At 36.9% G+C, this 23,011-nt stretch overlaps 1 protein-coding gene across 1 annotated transcript in view; it reads right to left on the reverse strand.

Moving 5' to 3' along the window:
• LOC105042264 (uncharacterized) overlaps positions 1–23,011 on the reverse strand; it is a 66,452-nt gene that overhangs the window by 39,675 nt on the left and 3,766 nt on the right. The gene's annotated exons all lie outside the window — the stretch shown is intronic.

Consider the following 23,011-nt stretch of genomic DNA (forward strand, 5'->3'; position numbering starts at 1 on the left):
AAAATGAACCCTAAGAGTAGCAATCAGAAGAGGAAGGGCGAAGGTCTTCTCAGATGTTACCTATTTTCACTGCGGCAAGCAGGGATATTAGAAAAAGAATTGCAAGTTTTCTTGCAAATGTGAAGTATGATGCAAGTGTTGCATCAAAAGATTTGTATATGATACAAGCTAATTTATCATTGAGCACTTCAACTTCTGATTCTTAGATATTGAATACTACCTGTAGTTCTCATATATGCAAATCATTGCATGAACTATATGAAAGAATTATGCCCTACAAGCCAATCGCATATGGGATGCGATAGGATGTTTATTGTACTTTGTCTTCCAAACTCATGTAATTGACATTAATATTATTAATAAAATTGATATTTTTGATTCATTATATGCTACATCTTATTAATTTTAAGATTATAATGAACCCTATAGGTCAGAGCAATGATTTTAAGGCCGTGATGAGATCACACCAATGAGATCTAAATCTTTAATAGCTCTGATCTAAAACATTCTTAGTCGTTGGTACATTGAGTCGGGGATCAATGATACCGGTAAGACTGGCATGTCCTATGTATGCTCAGAAATGAGGGTGGTTGATCTCACAACCACTTGTGTGGTGACACTAATATAAGAATATGGGATCTCATTAGAGAATAAGTTCACCAAATTGACCTGCAAGAGAATAATTAGATGGAATCTTATTTATATGTCAACTGATAATTCTTTAGTGGGAGTTGTATAAGTGATCCTTTGACCTGAGATCACCATGGTACCTTGTGTACATGGATCCATATTTTGGTTCACTACCTTGTATACATGGCTTTAACAAGATGGTTTTCTAATTAGGTCCGTATACTGGCTTGACCAACTCTGTTGGTGTCTAGAAAAGCTACGAGGAGCCTCCCACCTACTTGGCCAATTTGATCTTCTTGAATATCGGACTTAAATTGATTAGTGATGTAGACACTACAAAGGCCTTCCTTCGAACTTGATTGATAGAGTATGTCAAGATCTTAGTAAGCTTGTTGTGCTATCCACAAGGCTTACTATAGAAATTGACATGATGTTGATCAAGTGCATATTGATGCTTATGGCATATTTGAATAGTGTTGCTTTGTTGTGCTATCCACAAGGGCAGCATTGTTTAAGTATGACTATATGGGATTGAAGGATCAACTTAACTAGAACACTATAGTTTGTTATGTTATCCACAAGACTATATGTGATCTAGAGGCCAGAATGAAAGATGTTGAGAATTGTAAAGGTATAATTGGTAAAGAGTTACCTACTCTTGAACTCATGAATACTTGTTATGCTATCTACAAGGTATTTGTGAGGAATAGGGATCTCAACTTTACTAAGAAATATTAGTATGTTTTTCGATTTTCATATTTGAGGGCTATGAAGTTCGATAAAATAATAGGAGACACAATTAGATAAAAGTCCTAGTCTAGTTGTGAATGTCTTCATGAGTTGTCCGCTTATATTGTGTTCTTGTATTAACTACACTTATGGCATCCTCATTGTCCCTTAGAGGTATCCTAGATACTAACAAATTGATCGGATCCAACTATGTCGACTGATTAAGGAACTTGAGAATTGTTCTCACTCAAGAGAAAGTCCCCTATATTCTAGATACACTTGCTCCAGATTCTCTTGGGGAGGATGCTTCCGAAGAAGAAAGGGCCACATACAAGATGTGGAAAGACGACAGTGTGACTGTCAAATGTATCATGCTTGCCTCCATGAGCAATGAGCTCCAGAGGCAGCATGAGGACATGGACGTTCCCTCTATTCTTTATAATCTTAAGGAGTTATATGGGGAGCAAAGTCGAACTGCTCGACATGAGATATCGAAGCAGTTGTTCCGTGCCCGTATGACTGAAGGCTCTTCCGTGCAAACGCATGTCTTAAAAATGATTGATTTGATCACTCATCTAGGACAGCTGGATTTTGCCATGGATGGTGAACTGAGCCAGAATTTGATCCTGCAGTCTCTCCCTAACTCTTTTTCTCAGTTTATCATTAATTATCATATGAACAAACTGAACATCAGCTTGCCTGAGCTGTTAAATATGTTAAAAACAGCAGAAAACCATTTCAAAGGTGAAAAGGCTCAGATTCTTCATGTTGATAAGATCAGCAAGAAGAAAGTGAAGAAGGATCCTAAGAAAAAGTTGAATCCTAAGGCTGGCATCTCCAAGAAGAAGGTGAAGAAGGTCTCCGCCAAAGGTACTTGTTATCACTGTGGCAAGGAGAGCCACTGGAAGAGAAATTGCAAGGAGTACCTTGCAACTGTGAAATCAGCAAACGTTGCTAAAAGTTTGTATATGATACAAACTAATTTATCATTAAGTACTTCAATGTTAGATTCTTGGGTATTGGATACCGCCTGTGGTTCACACCTTTGCAAATTGTTGCAGGGTCTATAGGAAATAAGAAATCTAAATAAAGATGATTTCGAGCTGTTCGGCGCAAGTGGAGAATCCATTCAAGCCGAAATCGTAGGAACCAGGATTTTGAAGTTGCTTTCGAAAAAAAATTTTGGAACTAAAAACCTATTATTACATTTCAAATATTGTTAGAAATATTATTTCTGTATCATTGTTATTGGAACAAGATTTTGAAATAATTGCAAAGAACAATGATTGTTTTATATTTTTTTCTAATGAATATTATGAAAGTACTTTTATTGATAATGATCTTATGTTTCTTTCACTTAATGATAATGTGCTTCATGTTGATAATATGAAGAAAAAAAAGAGAGATTGTGAATGTCACATACCCCTGGCACTGCTGACTTGACCATATAAATGAGTCAAAGATTAATAAGTTATACAAAGATAATTTCTTTGATCCTTATGATTATGAATCATATGGAACTTGTGAATCTTGCCTCATGGAAAAAATGACCAAGACTCTATTTACTGGACATGGAGATCGGACGAGTGACATTTTGAACCTCGTACATACTAATGTGTGTGTTTCAATGTCGATTCAAGCCAGAGGTGGATACTCTTACTTCATCACATTTACTGATGATATGTTTAGGTTTGGATATGTGTATTTAATGAAATACAAATCCGAAGCCTTTGACAAATTTAAAGAGTATCAAAGAATGATCGAGAAACAAACTGGTAAAAATATTAAAGCTCTTCGATCGGATCGAGGAGAATACTTGTCTAGTGAGTTCCTCGATTATTTGAAACAAAATGGTATATTCTCTCAATGGATACCTCCTTATACTCTACAATTAAATGGAATTGCGGAAAGGAAGAATCGCACCTTATTAGATATGATGCGGTCCATGATATCTTTCACAAATCTTCCATTATCCTTTTGGGGATACATCTTCGAGGCTGCAACGTATATTTTAAATAAAGTACCTTCAAAATCTGTTTTTAGCACTCCATATGAAATATGGAAAGAAAAAAGACCCAATCTTAAGCATCTTAAGATTTGGGGCTACCCAGCTTATATGAAAAATATTGATGGACATAAGCTGAATGCTATATTAAAAAAATACAGGTTTGTAGGTTATCCCAAGGAGAGTATAGGATACTACTTCTATAATCCTACTCAACAAAGGATATTTGTTAGTAGGTATGCCATTTTCTTGGAGAAAGACTTTATCCAAAAAGGAGACAGTAGGAGGTCTATTAAACTTGAGGAAGTTCAAAACCTACAATCCATCCAGGATTCACCAGATGGTTCTCAACCAGATGTGCCCATTGTTGAGGCACAGCCACTACACACACCTCTCCGAAGGTCGAGTAGAGTGCGTAGTGTACCACTCAGGTATGGGTTTGTCATTGAGAATGACAACACAACCCACATCATTGAGAATAATGAGCATACAACCTATTCGGAAGCTGTCATGAGTAATGACTCTGACAAGTGGCTCAATGCCATGAAATTCGAAATGGACTCCATGTATGCCAATCAAGTTTGGACGTTAGTTGATGCGCCTGAGGGTGTGACCCCAAAAGGCTGCAAATGGGTCTTCAAAAAAAAAATTGAAGCAGATGGCCAAGTAGAGACCTATAAGGCCAGACTTGTGGCAAAAGATTTCAGACAAAAACAAAGTGTTGATTATGAAGAAACCTTTTCGTCGGTAGCTATACTCAAGTCTTTAAATAATGCTTGCTATTGCAGCATACCATGACTATGAAATCTAACAGATGGATGTCAAGACTGCCTTCCTCAATGGAAACCTTGAGGAAGAAGTTTATATGACTCAACCAGAGGAATTTGTCTCAAGTGGGAGAACAAATCAAGTATGCAAGCTGAATAGATCCATATATAGATTAAAGCAAGCATCGAGGAGCTGGAACAACTGTTTTAATGAGATAATCAAATCGTTTGACTTCATCAAAAATGTAGATGAACCTTGTGTGTACAAGAAGAGTAGTGGGAGTACTATTGTCTTCTTGGTCTTGTATGTGGATGACATACTGCTCATTGGAAATGATATCCCGATGTTGCAATCGGTCAAGACTTGAATATCACAAAAATTTTCTATGAAAAACTTGGGTGAGGCATCCTATATACTTAGTATAAAGATCTATAGGGATAGATCGAAAAGTATTTTAGGCTTGTCCCAGTCTAGGTACATTGACCTTGTGTTGAAGAGGTTCAACATGGAGGGAAGTAAAAGAGGTTACTTGCCCATAGGTCATGGCATACAACTCTTTAAGATGTCTCCTAAGAAACCTGAAAAGAAAAAGAATGAGTTCTATTCCTTATGCTTCGGCAGTAGGATCAATAATGTATGCTATGTACCAGCCCTAATGTGGCTTATGCCTTGGACATTGTAAACAGATTTTAGGCTGATCCCGGAGAGGATCATTGGAAAGCTGTGAAAAACATACTCAAGTACTTAAGAAGAACTAGAGATGTTTTTCTAATATATGGTGGATCTAATTTAAAACTGAAAGATTATACCGATTCTAGTTTTCAATCTGATCCGGATGATAGCAAATCGATATCTGGATATGTGTTCACCTTGTATGGTGGTGCAGTAAGTTGGAAAAATTTTAAACAGCAAACTGTTGCTGACTCGATCACTGAGGTTGAGTATATTGTTGCAAGTGAGGCTGCTAAGGAGACTGTCTGGATGAAGAAATTCATCACAAAGTTAGATGTGGTTCTAGGGATTGAACAACCAGTGCCTCTTTATTATGATAATACTGGGACAATTGCTCAAGCCAAAAAATCAAGGTCTCATCATAAATCCAAGCACATCCTAAGATGGTTCCTTCTCGTTCGGGAGATAATCGAAAGATGCGATGTAATCGTAGAGCAAGTTGACACCAAGAACAATATAGCAGACTCGTTCACTATGGTCTTGTCAATACAGAAGTTTGACCGCCACCTTGATAGCATGGGTATCAAGTATAGGAGCGATTGGCTTTAGTGCAAGTGGAAGATTGAAAGAATTATGCCCTACAAGCCAATCACATATGGGATGCGATAGGGTATTTATTGTAATTTATCTTCTAAACACATATAATTGACATTAATATTATTAATAAAATTGACATTTTTGATTCATTATATGCTACATCTTATTAATTTTAAGATTATAATGAACTCCATAGGTCTGGACAATGATTTTAGGACCGTAATGAGATCACGCTAGTGAGACCTAAATCCTTGATAGCCCTGATCTAAAACATTCCTAGTCGTTGGAACATTGAGTCGGAGATCAATGATACCGGTAAGACTGGCATGTCCTATGTATGCTCAGAAATGAGGGTGGGTGATCTCACAACCACTTGTGTGGTGACACTAATACAATAATATGGATGCTCATTAGAGAATGAGTTCATTTAATTGACCTGCGAGAGAATAATCAGATGGAGTCTTATTTATATGTCAACTGATAATTCTCTAGTGGGAGTTGTGTAAGTGATCCTTTGACTTGAGGTCACCATGATACCTTGTGTACATAGATCTATATTTTGGTTCACTACCTAACTTAATTCTCTGATCCTTGTGTGGGGTGTTCTAGATATGAATTGTGCATGGAGATTGTGAGTGATTAATAAGGGATCAGTCACTAATAATAAGGGGAGCGAACATACTATGTGATCTCATAGGACGGTGATTCTGATAGTCTTTGACCAAAGCAGGATGATAATTAGAAAAGGATTTCTAATGTATCATCAACTGAATCATCGCCTTCAAATCGAGATACATAAAGACAAGTGATTAAGTTTGACATATTTCCATACTCACAACTCATCTACGATGTTGTTTGACTGAAGAATTGAATTACATGGGAACTTGCCACTGAAGGGTATTTTGGTATTTTTTCATCAAAATTCTAAATCTTTCGAGTAATCGTGACATGTTGCTAGACGTCAATTTTGACTCGTGGGTTTGACAAAAATTGAAAGAATTTGATTTTGGAATCAATTTGGAAGAGTCCAAGTTGATTGAGACTCTTTGGGTGACCTAATCTCATTGAATTAGGGTTACGTCGAAAGTCTGGATACACTTGGCTAGATTTGAAATCCAATGGGTCACACACTTTGAGATTTGGCTTTGGTCTAATTTAATTAGAGTTTAATGTAAATTCTATGGGTTAATTTGATATGCTAGCACATTGTATTAACCCAAGTTCCCAAATTGGTTTGGTTCAAAATATTTGAGCTAATCTAGACCAGTTGGTTTTGACCTAATGGAATTGGGTCAATTTGGATTAGATCCTTATCCAACTTGGACCAGTTTCAAGTGGAGAAGGACTCCTCCACGTTCACCAAAAGCCATGCAAAAATATAATTGCCGCCCACCTCAAATCAGCATGAGAAATAGTCCTTAAAGAAGGCTCTTTATTAAACGCATTGCCTTAGAAGATAAATCAGAAATCCTATATTTTAATGCCAAAAATTAATGAAATTTTTATGGCACGTAGAGAAAGAAGAGTCCTTCTACTCCAAATATCTGAATCACCAAAAATTCACTCGGTGAATTTATTTGGCACGTGGGAAGTTAGGGCGCCAACTTTTGGCGCTCCTTCATCCCATGTAACATCCCCTGATTCCCTATTTATAGGGGACGCCCCAGATGGCTTCTGGCTGAGATTTTTGGGTAAGCCAGAGAGAAGGGACATGGAAATCATAGGAAAAAATCTGAAAAAATTCTAAGAAAAAAAAAGAGGAGAATTTTAGTGGCAAAAGTTGCTACAAGGGTGATGAGATTTTCAGCAAGTGTTGCTGGAGTGCCCTAGGATTTGATTTTTCCATGTGTTGGAGCCAAAAATTAAATCCTAGGTTGTATGACATCTGAAGAGTGTCTTCGTGGTGTCGTTTTGGTGGCAAGATCAAAAGCAACTAGACTTTGGTGCGATCGTGATGCAAGTTTAAAGCCGGCAGTGTTCTTGAGAAGACAAGGCTGCAGCTGCACACCGGTTGGAAAGGACCTTGGCCAACTTCCGTGTGGATCACCGTTGGAGGACTTCTACTTTTTGGTCTTGTGGAGAACACCAACATGCCACTTTTTCATTTTAGTTAAAGTATAATATTCTCTCTTTGCATGCTTGAATTTGCTTTGATCGTGTTCGACAAGATGATTCTAGGATTTTGGGTTCGGCTCGATAGTTTTATTTGATAAAGCTATCAATTTGAGTGTTTTAAAAAATTTTAAAAATCATTTTCTGCTGCGTGGTCGGAACCCAACACTATAGAGAATTAGGAGCTTGAAGAAGGGTGATTTCGAGCTTTATGACGCGAGTAGAGAGTCCATTCAGACGGAAACTGTTGCCACCTATTTGTTGTTATTACCTTCGGGCAAAATACTAAAATTAAGACTATTATTATATGCCAAATATCATTAAAAAAATTATTTATATGCCTTTGTTATTGCAACATGGATATGAAATAAAGGCAAAGAGCAATAATTGCTCTATTTTTCATTCTATTAAGTTCTTTAGAAAGGCATACGTGGATAATAGTTTCTTTATTCTTACGCTCAATGATAATATCTTTTGTTATTGAAGAAAATAAGAAAAGAAAGAGAGAATATGTGAATGTCATATTTTTCTGGCACTGTGGCTTTGGTCATATTAGTTAGTCAAGGATAAACAAGTTGTACAAAGAAAAGTTCTTTGATCTTTATGATTTTGAATCATTAGAAACTTGTGAGTCTTGTCTCATGAGAAAAATAATCAAATCTCTATTTCTTTAACATGGAGAAAGAGCAAATGAGTTATTAGGTCTTGTACATTCAGATGTATGTGGATAATGACAACTCAGGCCAAAGAATGATACTTTTATTTTATCACCTTTACTGATGATTTATCAAGGTTCGAATATGTGTATCTTATGAAATATAAATCTGAAGTCTTTGATAAATTTAAAGAGTATCAATGTATGGTCGAAAAACAAACTGAAAAGAATATTAAATTCTTCGATCTGATCGAGGAGGAGAATATTTATCTAGTGAATTTCTAAATCATCTAAAAGAAAAAAGAATTCTCTCTGAATGGACCCCTCCTTATACACCACAATTAAATGGTATGGCAGAAAGAAGAAATCGCACTTTATTGGATATGATACGGTCCATGATGTGCTTTATGGACCTTCCAATTTTCTTCTGGGGATATATCCTAGAAACTGCTGCTTACATTCTAAACAGAGTACCTTCCAAGTCTGTTACTAGCACTCCATATGAGATATGGAGAGGAAAAAAGCCTAATCTTAAATATTTTAAAATCTAGGGTTATCCTACTTATATCAAAAATATTTTTGGACATAAGCTAAATGCTAAGTCAGACAAGCATAGATTTATAGATTATCCTCAGGAGAGCATTGGATACTACTTCTACCATCCTACTGAACAAAAGATGTTTGTTAGTAGGCATGCTACTTTCTTGAAAAGAAAATTTATCCAAGATAGAGACAGTGGGAGGATAATTGAACTTGAAGAAGTTCAAAACCTACAAACCAATTCTCTTCAACCTGCGAAATGTTCACAAGTTGATCCTCAACCATTAGTATCCATTGGTAAGGTACATCCACAGCACACACCTCTTCAAAGGTCAGAAAGAGTGCGAAATGCACCTTTAAGATATGGATTTGTCATTGAAAATGACAATGAAATCCAAATCATTGAGGATGATGATCCTTTGACCTATTCGGAAGCTGTCAAAATAGGGAAATAAGGACTCTAACAAATGACTTGAAGCTATGAAATCCGAGATAGACTCCATGGACTCCAACCAAGTATGGACTTTAGTTGATGAACCCAAGGATGTAATCCCAATAGTGTAAATGAGTTTTCAAGAAGAAGATTGGAGTAGATGACTAAGTTGAAACATAAAAGACTAGTCTAGTGGCGAAAAATTTCAGGCAAAAGAAAGGAATTGACTATGATGAAACTTTTTCACCAGTAGCAATACTCAAGTTTATTCGGATTATGCTTGTTATAGCTGTATATTATAATTATGAAATCTGGCAGATGAATATTAAAACCACTTTTCTTAATGATTTTCTTGAGGAAGAGATTTATATGTCTCGGCCAGAAAGATTTGTCTCGAGTAGAAGAGCAAATCAGGTATGCAAGCTTAAGAAATCCATTTATGGATTAAAGCAAGCTTCGAGAAGTTAGAACATCTATTTTGATGAAATAGTCAAAGAGTTTGGCTTCATAAAAAATGTGGATGAACCGTGTGTGTATAAGAAGACTAATTAGGAGTGCCATTATCTTTTTAGCCTTATATGTAGATGACATACTTCTCATTGGGAATGATATCCCTATGTTGCAATCAGTCAAAACTTGGCTACCTAAAAAAATTTTCATGAAAGACTTGGATGAAATATCCTATATACTAGGTATAAAGATCTATAGAGATAGATCTAAGAGGATGCATAGTTTGTCCCAGTCTAGATACATAGAACTTATGTTAAAAAGATTCAATATGGAGGAATGTAAAAGAGGTTACTTATCTATGAGTCAAGGTATACATCTCTTTAAGATGTCTCCAAAGATACCTAAAGAGAGAGAAAGAATGAGTTGTATTCTTTATGCTTCGATTGTGGGATCTATTATGTATGCTATGCTATGTACCAGGCCTGATGTAGCTTATACTTTAGACATAGCTAGCAGATTTCAGACTGATCCAGGAGAGGATTATTAAAAAGCTGCGAAAAATATTCTTAAATACTTGAGAAGGACAAAAATATTTTTCTCATATATGGTGAATCGAACTTGAAACTAGAAGGCTATACAAATTCTAGCATTCAATCTCCTCCAAATGATAGCAAATCCATATCAGGATGTGTATTTACTCTGAATGGAGGCGCAGTGAGTTGAAAGAGTTCCAAACAGCTGATTGTAGCTGACTCAATCACTAAGATAGAATACATTGCTGTTAGTGAAGCCACTAAGGAAGCTGTCTTGATGAAGAAGTTCATCACTGAATTGGATGTTGTTCCTGAAATTGAGAATCCAATGCCACTTTATTGTGATAACACTGGGGCTGTTGCTCAAGCGAAGGAACCAAGATCTCATCATAAATCCAAGCACATCCTAAGATGCTTCCATCTCGTTCGAAAAATTATTGAAAGATAAGATATGATAACAGAACGAGTAGATACAAAGAATAATATACCAGACTCATTCACTAAGGCCTTACCTTAGTAGCAATTTGATCGCCACCTTGATTATATGGGTATTAAATACAAAGACGATTAGCTTTAATATAAGTGGAAGATTGATAGATTAGTGCTCTACAAGTCAATCGCATAGTTGACACGATAAAAACTTTTCTGTATTATCTTCCAACTCATATAATGATATTATTCATTTATGAATAAAATAAGACATTTTGTTTCGTCATTTGCTGCATCTTATTTATCTTTAAAATTATGATGAACCTCATAGATTGTTGTTAGAATCGTACCCGTCGCGATTCGACTCGTACGATTCGCGATGATTCAAAGCCTGGAGTCGAACCGAAATGGAGAATTGGGAAAGTAGAGGAATCGCACCTGAATCGAAAACTCGTTGGCAGAATCGTGCGATTCGCGGGATAGTCCGATACTAGCAAGTCGAAAAAGGTAACCCAAAGAGTCAAATTTTGGCAAAAAAAAGAAGTCAAATTTTAGCAAAATCTACTGCAAATCAAAGAGATTTGAAATCTATTCACCTTCTCCGACTGCTTCTCCGTCTTCTCCAACTGCTTCAAGCCTCGAAGACTACGACGAGAAGAGGAAGAGATCGCATGGGGAAGAGGAAGCCTCGAAGCCTTCAAAGCATCCCCACGAGTTTGCTGTTCGTCCGGTAGGTACCATTGCTCTCTCTGTTTCTCTTCCCCAAAGCCCCAAAGCTTTTTCTTTCTTGATCGGACCAAAGCCTTCTTCCCCGATCTCCCTATTTCTCTTCCCTAAAATCTCGAAGGTTTTTTTTTTAATCGAACTGAATCCTTCTTCTCGATCTCCTTTTTTCTCTTCCCCGAAGTTGTCGATCTCTTTGTTTCTCTTCTGATCTTCCCCGAAACCACCTACGATGCTTTTTTCAATCGGACAGAAGATTTCGGGTTATGGTTTTCTCAAAGCTTCTAAGCTGAGTGGGCTGCTGATCCCCTTTTTTTTATCGGAGCTTGGGCTGTGGACCTGTGGTCCCGTCGCCCCTTGTGTGATCCCCATCCCACTTTTATTCACCCATGGCATAGCCAGCCACTTAACAAAAAAAAAACATTTTAACAGGGATTGGCTCGCTTTTTAATAATTCATTTTTTAATAGAGATTGTCTTACTTTTTAATAGGGATTGACTTACTTTTTAAACAATTAATTTTTTTTTAACAATTCTTATTTTTTAACGGAGATTGGCTTACATAATTTATAGTGGAATTCTTTACTGTTGTTTTATTGAATAATGGCACCTAAAAGAAAACCTAAAGTTGTGGATCCAACTTGAAATCATTATAAAAAATTTGATGATAGTAAAGGGGCCGATGGAAATTGATTACATCTTGTCTACAATTATTATAACAAGAGCTTTTGAGGAGGGGTGAATAGAATGAAAAATCATCTTATGGGTACACATAATAATGTTTCTCCTTGTGCTCAAATTTTCGAAGAAATTCAAAATTTTTTTAAAAAATTGTTGGGGGAGAAAGAAATAGAGAAAACTTTTGGTAATGATGTTGAGTGCTTTGAAGTAGATAAGCCAAATGCAAAAATAAGGAAGAACACTATGGATTCATTTATGATAAAAAAAAATAGAAATGTATGTAAACAACAGACAATAAATGAAAATGGTTAAAAAAAAGGAACCAGTAGTTAGGGATATTTATAAATTTCTATATGGACATGCATTGGCATTCAATTTGATCAAAAATTCTTTATTTGCTCAAATGATGAAATCTGTTGGTGAGTATGGAAGGGGATTGAAACTCCCTTCTTATCATGAAGTTAGAGTTATTTTCTTAAAGAAAGAGGTAGAAAGTGTTCATGAATGTTTGATGAAATATAAAGATGAGTGTGAAAAAAGGGATGTTCAATCATGTCTGATGGTTGGACTAATGAAAAAAATTGACCTATTACTAATTTTCTTGTGAATAGTCCAAATGAGACTGTGTTTCTCAAATCATTGGATACCTCTGATGTTAGTAAGGATTCAAATAAGTTGTTTGAATTGTTTGATAGCTTAGTGGAGGAGATTGGGGAGGAAAATATAGTTCAAGTGGTGACGGATGGTACCTCTGCTTATGTTGGCGCGGGTAAACTCTTAGAAGAAAAGAGAGAGCATTTTTTTTGGTCTCCATGTGCAGCCCATTGTTTAGATTTAATACTTAGCAACATTGGAAACATTCCAATTTTTTTTAATACACTTAGCAAGGCGAGGCAAATTATAGTTTATATTTACCGCCATACTTGGGTTCTTAGTTTGTTTAGAAAATATTTTAAAAACAAAAAATTGACAAGACCAGCAGTTACTAGATTTGCAACATCCTATCTCACTTTAAGAAGCATATTAGATAGGAAGATTGCTTTAAGGGCTATGTTTACTTCGGAGAAATGGCAAAAAATACTTATGAATGCAAATTTGAAGCTAAAAAAACTTAAGAAATTGTATCGAGTGATAACAAATTTTGGAAAACTATAAAATATTGTTTGAAGTATGTCCTTCTTTTGGTAAAAATGTTGAGACTTGTTGATGGAAATGCAAAACCAACTATGGGTTATATCTATGAAAGAGTGGATATAGCAAAGGAACAAATTAGCAAAAACTTCAACAATATTAAGAAGAGATGATCGGATTTGGAAGATTATTGACATTCATTGGGATTCACGACTCCATAGATCACTTCATGCAGCAGCATATTATCTTAATCCCAAATAAATCACATTTTTTTTAATTTATATTATTCCATCAATAAATTATAAAATTTATTAATCTAAATTTATTTTTTGATTTTTGATCTTTAGATTTCAATATGATCCTAATTTTAATGCCAATGCTGAAGTAAAAATTAGATTGTTTAAGACAATTGAGAAAATATATCCAGATATTAAGATAAGAGCCATCATTGATTTACAATTTAAAAAATTTAGGAAGGCCAAGGGTTTATTTAGGATGGACATGGCAATATCGACAAAAAATAAAAAACAACCAGATAATTATAATTTAAATTTTATGAATTCATTTTTATTTGTATAATATAAACTTAATTTATCTTATTTTATTTGTCTAGCTTTATGGTGGGAGAGTTTTGGAGAACAGTGCAAAGAACTTCAAAGGCTAGCAATTCGAGTACTAAGTCTTATTTGTAGTGCCATCAGATGTGAAAGAAATTGGAGCACATTTGAATATATTCATTCCAAAGAAAGGAACCGCTTAGAGCAACAAAGGTTGAATGCATTGATGTTTGTCAAGTATAATATTCAACTTGAGATGAGGCAACAAAAAAGACAAGAAAGAGAGGAGACATATGATCCGATATACTTATCAGATATGGAATCGGATGATGAGTGGATAACTGAACAAGAAGAGCCATGCTTACCGGATAATGTGTCTTGATTAGATGTAAATGAATATTTTAATATTGATGAGAGATCTAATAACAGAAAAAAGAAGAAATGTATGCAAATTATTTCCTAATTTTTTTAATTTTAAATTTTTTAAACAATTGTATTATTTTCTTATTTGGCTTTGTTGATTCTTAAAATATTTTTGTAAGACCAAGAAACTTAAATGTTGATAGTAAAGGTAAAGAGAAAGAAAAGATTATTGAAGAAGATATTGAGTGATAGAAGAAGATGAACGCAACGAGGAAGAAGAAGAGAATCAAGAGATGATTATGCTTAAAGATGATGATGATGACGACGACCACAACGACGGTGGCGGCGGCGACGACATTAGTCTTGGGGATGATTATGATGATTGAAGATCTTATTTAATTTTTTGAGTGAATAGTGAATTAGTAATACTTAATGTTTACCTTTAATTTATGTTTTAGACTTAATATTTTAAACTTATCAATACTTTTTGAGTGTTCATTGATTAATAGATGGATATACATTTTGATGGTACTTTTATTTTAATGTTTCTTGAATTATTTTCTTATACAAATAATGTAATATTGACCATAAAGGGATTCAGATCCATATCTCTTGCTATGGCAGCAAGTATCTTTCTATTTAGACGACAGGATCATCAAATTCATTACACAAAATAAGATATTATTATATTTTTAATCATTTTTAAAATGTTAATTTTGTTTTTATGCTAATACCTATTGTTTTATAAAAAAACAAAACTTGTTACTAAATCTTATGATTCGAGTCGCGATTCAAGTTAAGGCATGAGCGATTCACGAGTCGAATTTCGATTTGACAACTTTGGCCATAGGGTAATGATTTTAGGATCATAATGAGATCATGCTAGTGAAACTTAAAATCCTAAAATCCTAATCTAAAATATTTTCAATCATTGAATTCTTGAATCGAAGATCAATGTCCGAATAGACGGGTACATCCTATGTATGCTTAATGAAAGGGGTGGCTGATCTCACATCACTTATGTGGAGACATTAATACAAGTATGTAGGTGTTCATTAAAAAATGAGTATACTGAATTGACTCGCCAACAGAGAACATCTTATAGAGCCTTACTTGCATATCAAAAGATGATTTTCTAAGTAAAAATTGTTCAAATGATCCTTAGACCTGAGACTATCATGATACTTTGTGCATATGAATCCATATTTTGGTTCATACTCATTCATGACAGAGTCATATACGAGATGTTCTGGATAGGTGGATTGTGTATGAAGATTATGAATCGATCAATAAGGAATCGATCACTCTTAGTAAGAGAAAATGTCATCCTATGTGTTATCATCTCTAGATGACTTAGAAAGTCTTTGATCAAAGAAGGATAAAAATTAAAAAGAATTTCTAATGATTCATCATTAAAGTCATCGTTGATTCATGGATAATCGATATGAATTTATAATTGAGTTTGACATAATTCCATACTCATAAATATAATTGGGATGTAGGATGATCGAAAGATTGAGTTGCATGGTAACTTGCCACTGAAGGATATATTTGGTATTTTTATCAAATTTCTCATCTTTCGGGTAGGTATGATACGTTGCTAGACATCAATCTTGTCTTGTAGGTTCTTATAAATTAAAGAGTTTAATTCATACATCAATTAGGAGTTCTAACTGGTTGACTTGGGTTGACATGTATTTGACATAAATCGATTGGAAGGTTCCAATCAAATTAGGTCAACATATATCTAGACCTACTGCTGGCTAGATGTGAAACCCAAAGAGTCACATACATAAGGGATTGATCAAGAAATTTATTTGAATTTTATTAGGATCAATCGATCCTAATTGGGTTACTAATTAGTATGCTAGCACATGTTGGCTGACCCTACTCCTAACCATATTGGATTTGGTTTGAAACCTTATTGATTGGACTAACCTATTTTAAGTGAGACTTGGATTAAGTTGAGCCATAAGGGGCAGCCAAGAGTTGGTGCCTCGTGGCCTTATCTGGATGCCCAAATGAAGAGTCCCAAGGGCTAGGGACTCCTCTCCTTTAGTTGGCGCGACAAACATTGGGGCGCCAACTTTTTTGGCATGAAGAAGGATAGGGAATCCTTCAGCCAAGGGGCTCTAGCCCTCTCTCTCTCCCACCCACTGATAAGCCTTATCCAATGTCCACACCCCTTAGGTGGCATGGAGTTGGGTTTTTTCTCCAATGCTTTGTGAAGCAACGCAAAAAGAAAAAATTCAGAAGGGGCGCCAAGAGTCCTTCTGCTTGAAGGAAGTTGGTTGGAGCCTCCTTATCCTTTCTCTTGACCATCTGATGTGCTTCTGGATCAGATCCAAGGCCTCAGATTTATTGGATGAAAGCTTATCAAAAGAGAAGTCACATAAATGACTGTTGGATGTCGAAACATCATATGTTTCTCTAGGAGAGATATGTAGGCGCACCCCTCGACCTTTTGGAGTCCTTCTGCTTGAAGGAACTAAATTTTTTATGGAGAAAATCAGAGAAGGGGTGCGTGGACTTGGGTCGCGATGTTTGATGTGGCGCCTCCTCTCTTACTATAAATAGGACTTGTATCTGAGAGTCCAAGGCATCGAAGTTTAAGCAAATCCTCTTCCTTCCATTGTTAAAACAAAGTCTTTCTTTAAGACAAATCTGCCATTTTAAGACAAAGTGATGTGCCCAGGCCTAAATAGCTATCTTGTGTAGGTAAGAATAAAGGTTGGAGCACAAGAAAAAGAGAAAAAAAAAAGAAACCTTTGAAATCTGATTGATAAAAAAATCGCCACAATCAGATCACAAAGAGGTAGAACGCCATACTCAAGAAAAGAAGAATGTGAGTGATAAGTTCTAAGGTTTATAACTCGCCACTAACACACAGGGGTTAGATAAGAAAAATCAGCAACACTCATTTTCATTCATTGAAATCTGAATTGAATACATAGGTCGCCTCCCTTTATATATATAAGAGAGGAAATATAAGACAAATTCAGAAAATGGAAGGAAATAACAGAATTTGACTATCATAGAAATGATAGTGGTTATATCTTGCTACAAAGAAAATGATAGTGGCCGTATCTTGCTACTATAGAAATGATGGTAGTTAGAGATCATGGTGAATTAGGAAAAACAAAATAACTTTGGTTGCATCTTGCTACTATGAAAATGATGGTGGCTGGAGATCATGGTGAATTAGGTAGAACAAAACAATCTTGATTGCGTCTTGCTACTATGAAAATGATGGTGGCTAGAGATCATGATGAATTAGGAATAACAAAACAAGCTTCTAAACTCGGCCCTTTTTCCAAGCAATAATTTCTTTCAAATTCCTGCCAAATCTGATTCGCACCACATCATGCTTCTACGCACGTGAGTAAAATCATCAATTTGGCTCTTGGATCCATATATGACATGTGATCATCTCTTTCTTCATGATGGTGCACATCATTTTCTCCTTGTTGAGTAGGATTTGCCCTCAAATCCAAGTCTTCCCCATCATCCAAACTATCCTCCAAGTAAGAAGAAAGATTTCGAACATTGAATGTAGCGGACACATTATAGTCACCAGACAATTCAATCTTATAAGCATTATCATTCACTTTCTCAACAACTCAGAATGGACCATCAGCACGCGGCATGAGCTTAGATTTTCTTTGGTTTGGAAATCGTTCTTTGCGAAGATGTAACCAAACAAGATCACCTGGAGCAAAGCGAACTTGTTTTCTTCCTCTGTTGGCTGCCTTCTCATAAGCCGCATTCTTCCTCTCAATCTGCTCCTTGATGCTCTTATGCATAGACTTAACCAATTCAACTTTCTTTTTCCCATCCATACAAACTCTTTCGCTGATTGGAAGTGGTGCCAAATCAAGTGGGTGATAGGATTAAACCCATAAACCACTTCAAAAGGAGAATGCTTAGTAGTGCTATGAATACTACGATGGTAAGCAAACTCAACATAAGCCAAACACTCATCCCAATTCTTCATATTCTTGTTAACAATAGTGCGAAGCAAAGAAGAGAGGGTACGATTTACCACTTCGGTCTGACCATCGGTTTACGGGTGGCAAGTCGTGCTGAAGAGCAATCTAGTACCAAGCTTCTTCCACAAGGTCTTCCAAAAATAACTCAAGAACTTGACATCTCGATCAGACACAATGCTCTTTGGGACACCATGCAGACTACTTGCTCTTTGAAAAATAATTCTGCAACATGTGAAGCATCATTGGTTCTGTGGCATGGCACGAAATGAGATATTTTTGAGAATCGATCCACAACCACCAGAACCGAATCCTTCCCCTTTTGTGCTCTTGGCAGCCCAAGCACAAAATTCATACTCAAATCTACCCATGATTGATCTGATACAGGTAGCGGCATATACAACCCTTGTGAAGTCTCTTTGCTCTTCGCCTTCTTACAGGTAACGCACCTCTCAATGACGTGATGCACATCACGAATCATAGCTAGCCAATAAAAGTGCTCTTTCACCATCTCCAATGTTTTCTTCTCTCCAAAATGACCCACCAATCCGCCACCATGAGCTTCTCTCACCAAAAGCTCTCAAATGGAACTGTTAGGAATGCACAGCCGATATGACTTAAACAAGTATCCGTCATGCCTGTAATAGCCATTTACAACTCCTTTCTCGCACTCTTCATAAATATTTGCAAATTTTGGATCGTCCTTGTATCGATCTATAATCAACTCAAATCCCATTAGTTTAACATTAAGCAATGAAATCAAAGCATACCTCCTGGAAAGTGCATCAGCCACGATATTGACATTCCCTTTTTTGTATTTGATCACATAAGGAAAGGTTTCCAAAAATTCCATCCACTTGACATGTCTACGATTCAGTTTGCTTTGTCCTTTCAAGTACTTCAAAGACTTATGATCAGTATGGATGACGAACTCCTTTAGCAATAAATAATGTTGCCAAGTCTCCAAAGCCCGAATCAGAGCGTAGAACTCCTTGTCATAGACAGAGTAGCTCAAGCTTGCACCATTCAACTTCTCACTAAAATATGCTATGGGACGCCCTTCTTGCATCAGAATAGCTCCAATGCCCACACCGGAGGCATCACATTCTACCTCAAAAGTCTTGAAAAAGTCGGGTAGAGCTAGAATGGGTGCTGAATTCTCCCTGATCAACTCGAAGCTCCTTTGGGCTACTTCAGTCCATTTGAATTCTCCTTCTTTCTTGATGCATTCAGTGATAGGAGCAAGAATAGTGCTGAAGTTCCTCACAAACCTCCGATAAAAGGATGCTAGGCCATGAAAACTCCTCACTTCAGATACATTAGTAGGAATAGGCCACTCCTTGATCGCTTTCACCTTTTCCTCATTAACTTCCACTCCATGTTATGACACAACATAGCCAAGAAAGACTATGCGATCCTGACAAAAATGACACTTTTTGAGGTTGCCGTATAGCTTCTCTTGTCGCAGAACCTCAAAAATACCTCTGAGGTGCTCCATATGCTCTTCCTGATTCCTGCTAAAAATTAGAATATCATCAAAATATACAACTACAAAATCACCAATAAACTTACGCAGCACATGATTCATCAATCTCATGAATGTGCTAGGTGCGTTGGACAAGCCAAATGGCATGACCGTCCACTCATACAATCCGAACTTAGTCTTGAATGCGGTCTTCCATTCATCACCTTCCTTCATGCGAATCTGATGGTATCCGCTCCTAAGATCTATTTTTGAGAAGACCTTAGCTCCATGCAACTCATCAAGCATATCGTCCAGTCGCGGGATTGGATAGCGATATTTTATTGTGATCTTGTTTATCGCCCTACTATCCACGCACATCCGCATAGATCCATCCTTCTTTGGTACCAACAGAGCTGGTACTGAACATAAGCTCATAGACTCCCTCATATAACCCTTCTCCAAAAGATCCGCAACTTGCCGCTACAACTCCTTGGCCTCCTCGGGATTGCATCTATAGGCTGGTCTATTTGGTAGGGCAAATCCTGGAATGAGATCAATCTGATGCTCGATCCCTCTGATTGGTGGCAATCCTTTTGGTAACTCTTCCGGGAACACATCTGTAAATTCCTCCAAGATCTCCTTCATTTGTGGTGGAAGGGAGACTTCTTCACTTAGAACCTGCTTAGCTACAAGAACAAAAATAATTTCATGGTTAGTCAAAACTCGCTTCACTTCCCCTTTGTTGGCAAATAGGTTCTCTTTCTTGCCCTTTTCAATCACAAGCTGATCCTTCTGGATCTGTTGCGGGCTAAGTGGTGCCAACACTATGTTCTTCCCATTCTTGGCAAATGAATAGATGTTTTTGAAGCCATCATGAATAGCCCTCCGATCGTACTGCCAAGGCCTTCCCAAAAGAAGATGGCTGGCTTTCATAGGAACCAAATCACAAACAACCTCACCTTTATAGGACTTGCCAATAGAGAAAGGTACTACAACCTGCTTTGTAACCTTCACATCACCATCGTCAGTAAGCCATTGCAATCTATAGGGACGGGGATGCTTCATAGTTACCAGATTAAGTTTTTTCACCAAAATAGTAGAGCCACATTGGTACAGCTACCCCCATCAATGATAACACCACATACCTTATCATGGATGGTGCATCTGGTATGGAAGATATTTTCGCGCTGCTCATCATCCACTTTGGCTTGTAGGTTCAGGTTGCGACGAATAACCAACAGCTCTCCTTCATCTGTAAACTCCACATAATCTTCTTTTACCTCTTCCAAAATAGCCTCATCTTCACTTTCAATTTTTTGTGACTCCCAAATGAACATCACCCTCTTGTTTGGACATTCAAAGGCTATATGACCGTAACCAAGACACTTGAAACACTTGATATCTCGACTTCGTCTGGAAGGTTGTGAATTCCCCATCTTTTCTTTTTCTTTGGCCGCATCTGTGACTTGCTTGCTAGAATCACCTTTTTCTACTTGTTTTGGAACCGCCTTAGGGACGGACCATGGTGATAAGGAAGACGAGTTGGTAGTCTTACTTGGCTTACTTGCACCACGCTTGCGCTGTCTCTCCATCTTAACAGTAAGTTTGATCACATCGTCAAGGAACACATAAGATTGCAACTCCACCGTATCAGCAATCTCCTTATTCAAGCCTCCTAAGAATCTTGCAATGGTCTGTTCTTGAGGTTCTCACAAATCGCATCTCATCATCAGCATCTCAAATTCTTTGACATAATCCTCAACACACATCCCCCCTTGTCTCAAGCTTTGTAACTTGATGTACAGCTCCTGCTTATAATATTGAGGGACAAATCGCTTCTCCATGATCCGCTTCATAAGCCTCCAGTTCCGGATCTCCTCTTCTCCCTCCCTCCTATGCTGAGCTTTCACATTCTCCCACCAAAGATTAGCATAATCAGTGAATTCAAGGGCAGCAAGTTTATATTTTTTTACCTCAGAATAGTCTTGACATTCAAAGACCTTCTCCACACGTTGCACCCATTCCAGATATTCTTCGAGTAAGCTGGTTCCTTTAAAGGATGGGATCCTCATCTTAATATTGTCTCCCGAACTCCTTTGCTGCCGCTTTTGCCATGGGTGTTCCTCCACACCATCATCATCTCCGGGTTTGTCATACTCCTCTTCATCATCGCGATCAACTCGTCGTGGTGCTGGATGGCCATGCCGCTGTGGTGGTGGGGAAAATATTGCCAACCACTCAAATGCTTGTGTTAGGCGATTGAGTTGCTCCATCATCTCTTCTTGACGCCGCTGGAGCTCCATAATCTGAGCTTGTTCTAGACTCATACCTCTAGGAATGACAGGAGCCTCGTCTCCTCCAGACATGATTTGGATGTCAAACACTCTCTCAGGCTCTGATACCAAACTGATGTGCCCATACCTAAATAACTATCTTGTGTAGGTAAGAATAAAGATTGGAGCACAAAAAAAAGAAAAAAAAAAAGAAACCTTTGAAATCTTATTGATAAGAAAATCGCCACAATCAGATCACAAAGGGGTAGAACGCCACACTCAAGAAAAGAAGAATGTGAGTAATAAGTTCTAGGATTTATAACTCGCCACTAACACACAGGGGTTAGATAAGAGAAATCAGCAACACTCATTTTCATTCATTGAAATCTGAATTGAATACATAGATCGCCTCCCTTTATATAGATAAGAGAGGAAACATAAGACAAATTCAGTAAATGGAAGAAAATAACAGAATTTGACTATCATAGAAATGATGATGGCTATATCTTGCTACAAAAGAAATGATAGTGGCCGTATCTTGCTACTATGGAAATGATGATGGCTGGAGATCATGGTGAATTAAGAAGAATAAAATAACTTTGGCTGCATCTTGCTACTATGGAAATGATGGTGGCTGGAGATCATGGTGAATTAGGTAGAACAAAACAACTTTGATTGCGTCTTGCTACTATGGAAATGATGGTGGCTGGAGATCATGGTGAATTAGGAAGAACAAAACAAGCTTCTAAACTCGGCCCTTTTTCCAAGTAATAATTTCTTTCAAATTCCTGCCAAATCTGATTCGCACCGCATCAAGCTTCTACGCACGTGAGCAAAATCATCAATTTGGCTCTTGGATCCATATATGGGCATGTGATCATCTCTTTCTTCATAATGGTGCACATTGCAAAGGCTTAGGAAGAGAATTAGTAAGGACTAAAAAAAAGAGAAAGGAAAAAGAAAGAGAGAGGACAAAGAAAAGGTCTAGAAGAGTTTTAATCCTAAAAAGGCTAAGGAATTCTTAAAGAAGAATTCAGCAAGCAAGGTTTCAAGAGGAGTACTTCCTTGATCGAGTCCTGTGTGGATTACCGTTGGAGGACATACACTTGTTTGTCTTGTGGAAGTTGATCATCACCAAATCAGAATTAAATAGGTATGTTTCTTTAATCTATCTTTTATATTCAGCTTTGATTGATGTCAGTAAGGAGATCTTGGGTCTGGGGTTTCGATAGCTATGATTTTTATTAAGAAAATTTTTGAAATCCAACCTTCCGCTGCGC

This window comes from Elaeis guineensis, chromosome 6, assembly GCF_000442705.2.
Source record: "Elaeis guineensis isolate ETL-2024a chromosome 6, EG11, whole genome shotgun sequence".
NCBI lineage: Eukaryota > Viridiplantae > Streptophyta > Magnoliopsida > Arecales > Arecaceae > Elaeis > Elaeis guineensis.